Source organism: Erythrolamprus reginae, chromosome Z, assembly GCF_031021105.1.
Source record: "Erythrolamprus reginae isolate rEryReg1 chromosome Z, rEryReg1.hap1, whole genome shotgun sequence".
NCBI lineage: Eukaryota > Metazoa > Chordata > Lepidosauria > Squamata > Dipsadidae > Erythrolamprus > Erythrolamprus reginae.
The window spans coordinates 112,753,344-112,766,192 of NC_091963.1; positions in this window are offsets into that span (position 1 = coordinate 112,753,344).

A 12,849-nucleotide genomic window follows, 5' to 3' on the forward strand; every position below is an offset into this window, starting at 1 on the left:
ACCCAAATGAGTTCTTGTGCTGCAATAGATTTGCCTGAAGTAGCTAAGACCCAATAGGCAATGGCAGTGATTTTCAACCTTTTTTGAGGTACGGCACATTTTTTACATATACAAAATCATGGGGCACATTGAACGGGGGGAGGGGGCTAAAAAAAGTTTGGACAAAAAAATTCTCTCTCTTCCTCTCTTTCGCTCTATTTCTCTCCCTCTTTCTCTCCCTTCCTCTCTCTCTCCATTCCTTTCGTTCTCTCTTCCTTCCTTCCTCTTTTTGCTCTCTTTCTCTCTCCCGCCTTCCCTCCCTCTCTTTCTCTCTCTTTTTCTTTCTCTTTCTTTCTTTCTTTCTTTCTCTCTCTTGCTTTCTTTCTCTCTCTTTCTCTTGCTGAGCTTCGCGGCACACCTGACCATGTCTCGCGGCACACTAGTGTGCTGCGGCACACTGGTTGAAAAAAACTGGGCAATGGTATCCCTCCTTCCAATTCTAAAAGTGCAAATCTTTGCATTTGCTAGAGGTGGCATCTTCAGTCAATGAGATTCCTTTGAATTGGCCCTGATAAGAAGGAATTTTTTGCCCTCATGTAAAGTCACCCCTGAGGTGACTTTGTTAACTCAAAGATAATGAGAAACTGTATTGGTCAAAATTAAAACAACCATTAAATGGAGATACAAAAAAATGGATATCTTTCTGTTTCATCTCTACCAAGGGAAGATGTGTGTTTCTAGCAGGAAATACTTATGTAATTGTTACACCACTTAAGTGGTACACCACCTAATTGTTACATAAGAACTTATGTAATTCTGCTTTACAAAATGTACTGGAGTTACTATAGATAAGGCCATTGGAGAGCTTAAGAGGGTTTTCTACAATGGACTTGCCCATTGTTTATGGAATAGTAGATTTTGATATAAATGAAGATAGTACATGGGCCACAGCTGAGTATGAAGGCTTATTTTGTGCTTGGAACTTAGGCCAGATAAGACTCTTGGATAGTTTTGCTTGATAATGGACCAATGGAGTATAGATATTCAAAATTTCAGTTAAGCAGGAAATGTATTGATATTTCCCTTAATTATATATCTCTGCATGGGTATATGTATACTGTAAATATATTGGAAATCTTTCTAAATCCGTCCTCTCAAGGGTGCTGGACTATAAACTATGAAATTATTAACCAGCATACTAGGTGGGAATTTTGAGAAACATAGTCCCAATATAATGCTGTGTTGTTTTAACTACTTTGAATTAGGGGAACAATTTTTTCTCATATCCTTCAAGTACTATGAGACCCCCCCCAAAGACTCAAGCATGAAGTATCTTGTGGGGTCTTGAACTGGAATACTGAAATTTGGAATGTTGAATACTGGAATTTGGAACTCAATATGTTTTAAAGAATCGGGATGTGATTCTGCTTGTCAACCTCCTCAGATTGCAGTTCTACATTCCAGGTGCATTTTGGATCTCTGTCGCATAAGGGATTAAACCAAGCACACAGGTGGAGGCGCGGGAAGAGGATTTTGAAACCTATGGAGAAACATTCTCAAAATGTCAAAAGAAGTTCACTTTAAAGAAAAACTCAAAAGAGAACAAGCCTCTTCTCACTAGCCAGATGCTCACTAATGACAGCTACTCCGCTGATTGGCCAGGCGGCCTCATGAATATTGATGGGATTGCATGATCCAAATGGCACAGCTGTGCAACCACCTGCCCTTGCCAGCTTAGCTTTCGAAGCTTCCAGAGAGTTGCTTGGAGCTTTTGGGAGGTTTGATTTCCTATCCTCTTGAAAACTCCACACCAATCTTCTTGTCCTCCTTTGAGTGAAGCCCTCCTTTCTTTTCTGGTTAGGAGAGATGTAAGGAGACGACAACTAGAGGAGTCAATGCAATTCAAGCAGTTTTATTTTTATCCAAGTTCAGTTTTTACATGTATTTCCAGTATGAGATATTATATAGAACCAGGACAGTAGTGGGTTCTAAAACCCTTTACTATTGGTTTGATCCTGTGTGCATGCACACTTTTGCACATGCTCAGAAGCGTCCTGGGCAGGTGGGTGGAGCCACCCACTGCTGATGCTCCCGGTTCTTAGAACTAGGCCAAACCGGAGCAGCCCCTTACTGAATCAGGGATTGCCTTTGTTCAATTGACAATTGACCTGCTCCAAACTGCGTGGACTATTTCTTCTAGTACAGGCTGCAAAATGAAATAATAACCGATGGAGGCACAGAAGGTAGTACTAATCTCAAGCTGCAAGTGTTAATGTTTATGTTTGAACATTCCCATTAAGTTTTTTTTTTTTTTACAAATACAGTTACTGGTATACTGTATAATGATTGCAAGTATAAATCTAACATAGCAAGGCAAGGAGTCTGTTAGGAGGGCTGTGTTCAGTTTGACATTTTCTCCATTAGAGTTCTTTTCTAATTATTATTATTATTATTTATTGGATTTGTATGCCACCCCTCTCCGGAGACTCGGGGCGGCTAACAGCAACAACAAGACAGTGTACAATAACACTGCAATGCAAGTGAATGCAATACACTGCAGTCCAGATGCAAGGTTGTAGCTCAGAATTTCTCCTCCCCCTTACCCAATGGCCCATAATGTCTCCAGTTATCACAATGCAATAGAAGCCAGGACTTACTTAGCAAGAAGAGAGCTCTGTAGGTATTCTAAGAATGGGTTAGACAAATTCACAAGGAATAGTCTGTCCATTACTATTAAAGTGCACCAAAAAAGTGGAACCGAACACCAGTTTTTGATGTCAAATAAAAGAGGTTCAATTCCTTCCTAATATATGGTAACTTTCATTTGTATCAGGATTGCATCCTCGTGATATTGGAATCACAATGCTAATAATATCTGCCAGAGACATTGGCTCACTACAACTGTGTTAATCTGATTTTAAAATAATGCTACCGTGTTTCCCCGAAAATAAGACACTGTCTTATATTAATTTTTGCTCCAAAAGTTGTGCTACGTCTTTTTTTCGGGGGGGTGCCTTATATTTCTCAAATAAGACAAATTCACAGGCAGAAAAACTGACACCCCCAAAGAAAGTGTACCATGCGGTACACTGATTACGGTACAGTACCTGTCAGTATGGCACCCACACACACAAACAACGGCACTTATATGGTACAACAGTATACTCTCGCTATTGCAGCTTCCGGCCACCAGAGGAACTACAGTCTACGCACTGTAGTGGAGACTGTAATGGCAGTGAGACAGCAGCAGACTGTGTCTGCTGTACTGGACAGTACAAAGCGATGGAAGGCCAGCAGGGGACGCCACATTATTACGGTACCGCTATGAACAGCTTTGAATGGTACTGTATCTTTTTCCACCGTACTGTATGTAAACTTGACTACGCCTTATTTTCAGGGGGTGCCTTATATTAGCAAATTCTGCAAAACCTCTGACATGCCTTACTTTCGGGGTACGTCTTATTTTCGGGGAAACAGGGTATATATGCTCTGCATTAAAGTCAATGGAAATTTTCCCTCACAGTTTGGAAATGGCTAGAGTAGCATCCCCCTATAAATAGTCTGAACTGGCTAGAAATTTTTGCTCAGAGAAATGACAACATGACTCTACTGTTCTTAGTCAAGGCTTAGTTAGCCTAATCCTTTACAAAGGATCCTGGGAGAAAGATTTTGTCATGCTGAGCTTCTGATATGTTCATCCTTGGCATATCAGTGTGCAAGAAGAAACTCCCCAAGTCTTCTTAACTTCAAAAAACATACAAATTCTGGAAGTGTGCATTTTATTTCTCAGTAGCTGTGCAAATAAGTTGCTCTATTTAAAATACCATTGAACATATGCAGAATTGTAATCTCTATTACTTTTAGAAATCACAGAGTACAAATGTGTGGCATTTCATGAGTTAAAAAGGGGGGGGAACACCATGAATTCCTGCTGGACTAAGAGCAATGTCAACATCTGCATGCTTTATTTTTAGGTTTAAGCTGATTTAATCTTCCCGCTGTCCTGGGATCCATTTATTAGGCTCCCTGCAAAGGACTAATGGCTTGGCAGTTCTTTTACTCGTAATGAGTTCTTAACTCAAGTGTTGGTCTGTCTTACCCCATTTTACTTGATCATACTTACGCAGTTTCAAATTTCAGAGTCTGAAAATGGCACTTGGAGCTGAGAATCTTTGAATCATTTATTATATAAGGAAAGAGGAAATAAGAATTGCACATGCTCCGGTGATTGTCATTTCTGCTGGGTTCTTCTAAGAGAAACTGTTGGGAGGATGCTACATATCTTGTGCCTTGTGATTCTTGACAAATCTATATTTTCTTTTATGTACACTGAGAACATATGCACCAAGGCAAATTCCTTGTGTGTCCAATCACACTTGGCCAATGAGGAATTCTATCTAAACGCCAGTTTGCTTCATTCACCTTCCTACTTCAAAAGGTGCTGAGAAACCTCATTGAAAGGTCGCCTCTTCCTGACTGGTTGTTTCAAACTATGATTTTTCTGGGTGTGTGAAGATAGCACACACACACACACACCACAACAAAAAGCTGGTAGCTGGATCTAGTGTTGGAGACATGAATATCTCCCCCAGCTTGCTTGTTTCTCTCTTTCCCCCCCTGCTGTTGGCTGGAGTTCTGACAGAGCGTCATTAAGGCTCCCCAAGTCTCGCTGCCTTCTGCTCCATTCCAAGTTTCTCTTGGCAGCCGTTTGCCCTTTTGTCGTTGTTGTTGTTGTTGTTGTTTTAAAAGAGAGAAAGTGATTTCTGCTGCGCCTGCCAGCAGCCTGGAATTTCAGGGTGGTGATTAGGGGGAGAAAAAGAGGGGAAAAGAGAGGGAAAGAAGGGGGGGAGGGAGGTTGAGTGCTGTGCTATAACAGGCTCATTAAGCGCAGGGTGGCAGGGTGGCAGCTGTGGATCGAGATGTGGGCAGCCATCTGAGACGCGGAGAGGAAAAGAGATGCATCTCTCCATCAAGGCCTGGACACGAATCCTGTGCTTTGATACTCCATGCGCAGCCCCTGCCAGGGAGTGAGAGGAGCCACCAGACTTGGTTTGAACCAAGATTTCAGCCAGAACTTTCCAGCACTGCCACAGCTCACCTGGGTTGAGATGTTTTCATTTGATGTTTTCTTTGACAACATTTTGTTTCATGTTTTGCCTTTTCCTAATACCGACCTCTGCTCCTTGGGTCTGAGATACTAATGCAGAGCTGAGCCCACCTGAAAGCATCAAATGCAGCCCTCTGAAAATGTAGGTGCACCGTAGAGAGATTTCTAAAAACGGTTACTCATTTGCAACATAAAGGGGCTAATGAATTAATTTAATTTATTCGACTTCTATACTGCCCAATCCCGTAGGACTCGGGGCGGCTTACAACAATAAAAACAATACAGTAGTACAATAACAAAAAAGTTGTCAAATATAACAATAATTATAAAACCCCAATTATAAACCCAACTAAAATAACCCCATATAAAAAACACTAAATCCAACTAACAACATACACGTTTTTCAGGCTCCGAGTTGTAACAACACTTCATGATTGTGCGATTCTCTGACACTGAGAATTTCTGCCGCTTTTTTATTTGTAAGCTTTGTTTGTTTTGTTCCTGTAGCTCATTTGTTGATGGCTGCCCAGATTCCACAGCAGCCACCGCGGTCCTTTTTATCCTGGGCGACGACCGAGCCAGTATGGACTTCCTTTTGTTTTGTCTCTCCATTAGTTTAAATGGGTTAGGTACATTTAGTCTGGCTCCTCTGCTTTGACCACTCCGGCAAGGTTAGACCTACCAGTAGTTTACACTACCACCGGCACAGCTCTCAGTTTCATTGAAGCACACAGGCCCCACTACCATGACAAGGCGTACCCATCAGTGGGGTTATTATTATTGGTGGTGGTGGTGGTGGTGTGGTTGACTCTGGGCCAGCTCCTGCTCCAAGGACTGTGGGGGTTGATGTGGGAGAATCCTCACATTATCAGACGCCCGTTTTACTGCCAACAGCTTCTGTGAGTGAAGCGTCTGTGTCAGGGGAAGATTCTGGAAGTGAAGTAGGATCAATGGGGTAGGTAATTACAGGCAGCCCATTAGCTAATTACCCCATTAGTGAACCATCATCATCATCATCATTATCATCCTTAGATTCAGAAGGGGAGGCATTCATAGATGTTCGCAGAGGCAGGTTGATGTCAAAGAAGGAACAAATGTGCAAGTATTATATAAAATAAGGGAGAACACCTGTGGCTGCGGCAATTAGGCTAATGGGGCTGCTGATAAATTGCCAGCGTTGTTGCCTCTTGGCGTGGGAGTTTATCTGTTTTATGAGAGAGAGACTTGTGGTTTGCTTCGGGATATTATTATTATTATTATTATTATTATTATTATTATTATTATTTAGATTTCAATGCTGCCCCACTCTGAGGACCGGGGCGGCTCACAACATACCAGTCAAGCATAATTCAGGCATGTCAGATGCTAAGATTTATGGCCTGTCAGCAAAGACAGCTCTTAAAAGCTTTTTGAAAGGCCAGTAAAGTGTGACAGTGCAGTTGGTTCTATAGAGCTGGGGCCGCAACAGAAACCCGCCTCCCGCAGTCCCGCCAACCTGCATTGTTTGGTTGACGGGACCTGGAGAAGGCTGATTCTGTGCGATCGATCTAATGGGTCTCTGGGAGGTATATGGCAGGAGACAGTCCCATAAATAGTCCCGCAAATGCTTCATTGTGGAGTAATTAATTCATATTTAATGTTAACTCAAATAATTTTAGTGAGAGAAACAAAGGCCCACCAAACTGTTAGCTTGGTCTTGTTGGGATTCCTCTTGTGCCAAGTAAGACCTGAAAAGCATGTTCCTGTCGTTTTTATTGAAACTCTTCTCTTGTTGGATATCATTAACACATTTTGTAAAGAGAGTCTCACCGGGACTTAAGCATAGCTACTGTCATAGGATGATCTCAAAGGGATTAAAGTTGCCAGTTGTAGTGTGTGGGAATTGCTTGTATAAAATGGGATGGGGTGTGACAAAGTGAGATGGCTTTAATTCTTGGCCAGTTACATGCTCCCTGTTTTTTGTCTTTGACACAAGATATAACAGAATAGAAGAGATTTGGACCCATTTCTCACATCAACCACGAACTTGCTTGATTGGGGTTGGAAAACCTGTGGCCCTTGATCCGATTTCCAAATTCCATTGTGAGTAATCAGTTCAGACCTCTGGTAATAACCATCTGTCTCTCACTGGCAACTGTCTAAATGGGGAGAAAAAGGCAAGTGGAGAGGAGGGAATAGTAGAAGTCAAAAGGGGAAAGGAAGAAAGAAGTGGTTCTATTCATTGTCAGTTTCAGACCTGGCAGAGTTCTGTAATTGGAAAGTGACTCTTCATCGAAATGGGTTTTCCATGTCTTCACCAGTGGCTTTAAAATGACAAGGCCATCAGGTTGGCGCAAAAATCTCAGTCCCACACTCTATAGAATAATAAAAGACCTCACTTCTAACTCATCAGGGTTGATTGGCAATGATTTGATGTAAGAGATGTAATTTTAAGTTTACTCCAATGTTGCTCAATTACTAAAATAAGTTTCCTTCCCTTCCAACCATAGTTGCCCTTTTGCACTTGCAATATGAGAACAATAATCTCACCACCATGTAAAACTGGTGTAAGGATTAATTAATGAGAAGCATTTGGAGGCTCTAATGGGCTATATATGGTATGTGGAACCAAGCAAAGCTGCCATTCAAATCCAAGTCCTGACTTTGGAACCTGTGAGATATTTAAAGTACAGCTGTGCAAATACAGCCAAAATGAAGAGGAAATGGTTTTTTAAATGCTTCTTCTTTAGATGTTGGAGAGTGGAGATTGTTTAGAATCCTTTAAGCCAGAGGTATCAAACTTCCAATATCATGTGATGTATCGTAACTTTTCCCTCCTCTACTCAACTTGGTGTGGGCAGGACCATTGCATGACACATCTACCCCACGGGCTGTGAGTTTGACAGCCCTGCTTCAAGCCAACATCAAGACAGGTTCTTCTTGCATTGAAAGGCATGCTGAGGAGCTGGGAGACTATTAGCTCCAACGGATCCATGACCCTCCACCAGCACATTTCCATTTATTTATTTATTTATTTATTCATTCATTCATTCATTCATTCATTCATTCATCCAATACACAAATACATAGGAAGCAAAATAGACATGTAGTAATATATAGAAGGGTAAAAGTGAACTTAGAGGAGAGGATATATGAAAGAAAGAAAATATATATGATAAGTGAGAGAAAGGAAAAACAATTGGACAAGGGCACTTATGTACGCCCCTTACTGGCCTCTTAGGAACCTGGAGAGGTCAATCGTGGAGAGTCTAAGGGAGAAATGTTGGGGGTTAGGGGTTGACACAATTGAGTCCGGTAATGATTTCCACGCTTCGATAACTCGATTGCTGAAATCATATTTTTTACAGTCAAGTTTGGAGCGGTTCGTATTAAGTTTGAATCTGTTGCGTGCTCTTGTGTTGTTGCGGTTGAAGCTGAAGTAGTCATTGACTGGTAGGACATTGCAGCATATGATCTTGTGGGCAATACTCAAATCGTGTTTTAGGTACCGTAGTTCTAGGCTTTCTAGGCCCAGGATTGTTAGTCTATTTTCGTAGGATATTCTGTTTCGAGTGGAGGAGTGAAGGGCTCTTCTGGTGAAATATTTTGCCTTTTAGTGCTTTCCAGCATGCTGAATTTGGAAGCTGAAAAGAAGGAGACAATGGGTAATACAGTTTTCCTATCCTAAGATTAGAATCCCTTCAAGTCAGATATTTTTCCTGGGGAAAATGCAAGGGGAAAAAAACCCATGGGCTAAATCAATTGCATTCTTAAATATTCTTAAATATTATCAGAATGGAAATTGTGGTATGAGGACAGAATCCTCTGATCGTCTTCTTTCCTTTACTGGAAGCTTTTGAGAATCAAGGTGTTGTGATTCAGCCTGAGGCTCCTCAGGGACCGGCTGGAGCTCTGCCGGATCCATGCCCAGAGGAGGAGGACAGTGACCAGGAGGGGGAGGACCAGGCAGATGGGGGAGAGGAACGTCAGGAAGAGGAGGAGGGAGAGCAGCCTGAGACCCCCGGGGAGGGCCTCTCCCCAGCTAGTAGCCTGGATTCATTGGATGAAGACGCACAGACTATAATAGACATGAGGCAGAGACGTGCAGCTCAAAGAATGGGCCAATTAGAAAGGTATTTCCATCCCTGAATTGGCAACAGCTGGGTTTAGGTGTGGTTCTCCTCAGCAGGGTTGAAAAGGCAGGCCCGCCCTTACAGTCTTGTGGAGAGTTATCAACTGGGAGTCCTGTGACCTTGCTTCGATTCTTGGCGTCTCTGATCTTGGCTTGTGGCCTAGAAGGCTGAAAGACTTGGGGGAGGCGTGGGTTTTATTATCTCCAGTGTTGTTTTTGCCAGCAAGAATCCTGTTTTATTGCCTGGCCTTCGTGAAACCTCTGTGAAACTTCATAACATTCCTGTCTGTAAGAACAGTTTTTGTTACCTGTGTTTGCTTTCAAATATATAAACCTGCTTTGCTTTTTACCAGTGTGTCTGGCTACTCTTTTTGGTTGGTGTTGTCGTCTGGGGGGACCCAGACAGAACGTAGTTTAGTCTATTTTGGAAATAGGAAATTTTGTTCCAGGTTCCGGGAATAAACTGGGAAGATTGCCCCCTTTTTTTCAGTGCAGGAAAACTTCTCAGGGCACCATGACCTTTATTTTTTCCTCTGCTGGAGACGCAGTTGCGAAAGAGAGCAAACAATTTGTGGCAAGCAGTGATCCCTGCTTCCTGTGAGCTGAGAGGTTCAAATATGTCTTCCCAATTAAAGCACATCTGTTCAAAATGAACTGGAGAGGGCTGCTGCTGGTAGAGCTGCTGTCTCTTTAAAGAGCCCTTGTAGTGACTGATGAGGGTTAGAGGGAGAAGAGAGGGAGCCCAGCAGGTCCTGATGAAACACTCATCGCACAGCTAGAAAATGACTGTAATTATGAGTTGGTCCCTGCAGAAGAATGAACTCCAAGTTTTCTAATAACTCCGCCAGGTGCCTTTCTCTCTCTCTCCATGCCCAAGTGGTCTCAGTGACAGCAAAACGTGGCTTGCAGAAAATGCAGGCAAAGTCTTGTAATGCAGGGCAAGTCCATTTCAGCTATTCTTTCTAAAGGATGGAGTCATTTGGTCCACAAGGTCATGACTAGGTCTACATAAACCAGAACTTAAGAATGATCATAACATTTCAGACCCAAAGAACAACCCAGCACAATGCTCTGTTTCTCAATTGAACAGCCAAATGTTTCAGGTAACACATAGACCAGTGGTGGCAAACCTTTTCCTCGGGTACCGAAAGAGCATGAGTGCATGCTATTATTATTATTATTTATTATTATTATTATTTATTGGATTTGTATGCTGCTCCTCTCCGTGGACTCGGGGCGGCTAACAACAGTGATAAAAACAGCATGTAGAAATCCAATACTAAAACAGCTAAAAACCCTTGTTATAAAACCAATCATACATACAAACATACCATGCATAAATTGTAGAAGCCTAGGGGGAAAGAATATCTCAGTTTCCCCATGCCTGATGGCAGAGGTGAGTTTTGAGGAGCTTACGAAAGGCAAGGAGGGTGGGGGCTATTCTAATCTCTGGGGGGGAGTTGGTTTCAGAGGGTCAGGGCCGCCACAGAGAAGGCTCTTCCCCTGGGTCCCGCCAAACGACATTGTTTAGTTGACGGGACCCGGAGAAGGCCCACTCTGTGGGACCTAACTGGTCGCTGGGATTCGTGTGGCAGAAGGCAGTCCTGGAGATAATCTGGCCCGGTGCCATGAAGGGCTTTATAGGTCATAACCAACACTTTGAATTGTGACCGGAAACTGATCGGCAACCAATGCAGACTGCGGAGTGTTGGTGTGACATGGGCATATTTAGGGAAGCCCATGATTGCTCTCGCAGCTGCATTCTGCACAATCTGAAGTTTCCGAACACTTTTCAAAGGTAGCCCCATGTAGAGAGCATTACAGTAGTCGAGCCTCGAGGTGATGAGGGCGTGAGTGATTGTGAGCAGTGACTCCCGATCCAGATAGGTCTGCAACTGGTGCACCAGGCGAACCTGGGCAAACACCCCCCTCGCCACAGCTGAAAGATGCACGAGTGCCCACACCCATAATTCAATGTCTGAGGAGGGCAAAAACATATTCTCCTGCCCCCTGGAGGCACTCCGGAGGTCAGAAATGGCCTGTTTCCCAACTTTTGTTGGGCCCAGTAAGCTAGTGTTTCACCCTTCCCAGGCTCCAACAGCTCCCCAGGCTCCAACAGCTTCCCTGGGGCTGGGGAGGGTAAAAGCACCCTCCCCTATCCCCCCAGAGGCTATCTGGAAGCCAAATATGCCCTCTCAAGAGCCTCTGTGTGAGCCAAAAATCAGCTGGGTGGCACGTTGGAGCTGAGCTGGGGCAACAACTCATGTGCCAGCAAGTATGGCTCCGCGTGCCACCTGTGACACCCGTGCCATAAGTTCACAATCACTGACATAGACCCTTTTAATTTGGGGACATGGGAGATGTTCATTCTCAAAGACACATTTTCAATGCACATGTGCAATATAACATTATAAAGACTGTTCATAGACGAATCTGCCTTTTAAAAATTCTTACTAAACAAATGACCACCAAATATAATATCACTAGATTGCATAAGTTAATAATTCAATGACGGCTAACCCTAAAAACAATTATTTTTGACTTAGGACTATTTAATGACCAAAGTTTTGATGGCACTGGAAAAAGTAACTCACAGTTGGTCTTTGCACTTATGATGACAGTTGCAGCAACTGCAAACAAATTTGAGGGCTTGGCAACTGATAGATATTTATGAAACTTCTTGGCATTTTTAGCATCAGAAATAAGATTGAAATTGCAAAAGATCTCATTCACCTTGACTTTCAATAGGCTTTCTACTTACTGTTCTGCTTGGGTCTACTTTACAGTAATTCTCTAAATGTATCATTGCTTTGTAATTACAATAGCTCCAAGGAACTTTGGACATTTTATCTGAGGCTAACCTGGAGGAATATTTGTAAAATATTCAAGTATTATAGATTGTATTCTAGTATTATCTCTGTGTGCTTAAATTATAAATGCGGCTACTTATTGCAAGTGTGATCTATCTCATGCATAAGAGCAAGGAGAACCCAGAATGCTGAAGTTACACACATTTTTTAAAAAAATACAGAACAGAATTTAAAATAATAGCACATTGATATGAATGTCTATGGAATTCAAACTTTTGCAGGGAGGGGAAGAAGCTAAGATAACTGGACTGAACAAATAGCTAGGATCTTGAATGGTAGCATTGCATCCTGCAATCTTTTGCTGTAGCAATTTATATAAACAAAACATAAGTATCATTTCATCTGAATCAAATATGGCAGTTCATGGATTTTAAGCATCACTTTCCAAACATAGGCTCTGGGTATTTGTGAAGATTCTCAGTCGTCCTGGTCATAGTTGTCTCAAAGGTGCTTTTTTTCAAAAAGGCAGATCGACTGGTTTTTTTCCCCTTCAAAGAACAAAATGTTTTTTTGCTTCCCACCCAAGAAACTTAATCAGTTGTGATGGGTGGGGGGGATGGAATGAAAGAATAGGTACTGATAGTTGAGACAGGATGGAGCCGGGATAGAAGGATAGTTTATGACGTGATGGTGGTGGCTCCTATTATCCACCTATCATCCATCTATCCATTTGTTTGTCTATCTGTATGTCTATCATTTCTCCATCTTTCTTCTATCTCTATCATCTATCGATCATCTATATATTTCTGCTGATTAATACCATTGATTAATATTTGAGTGAA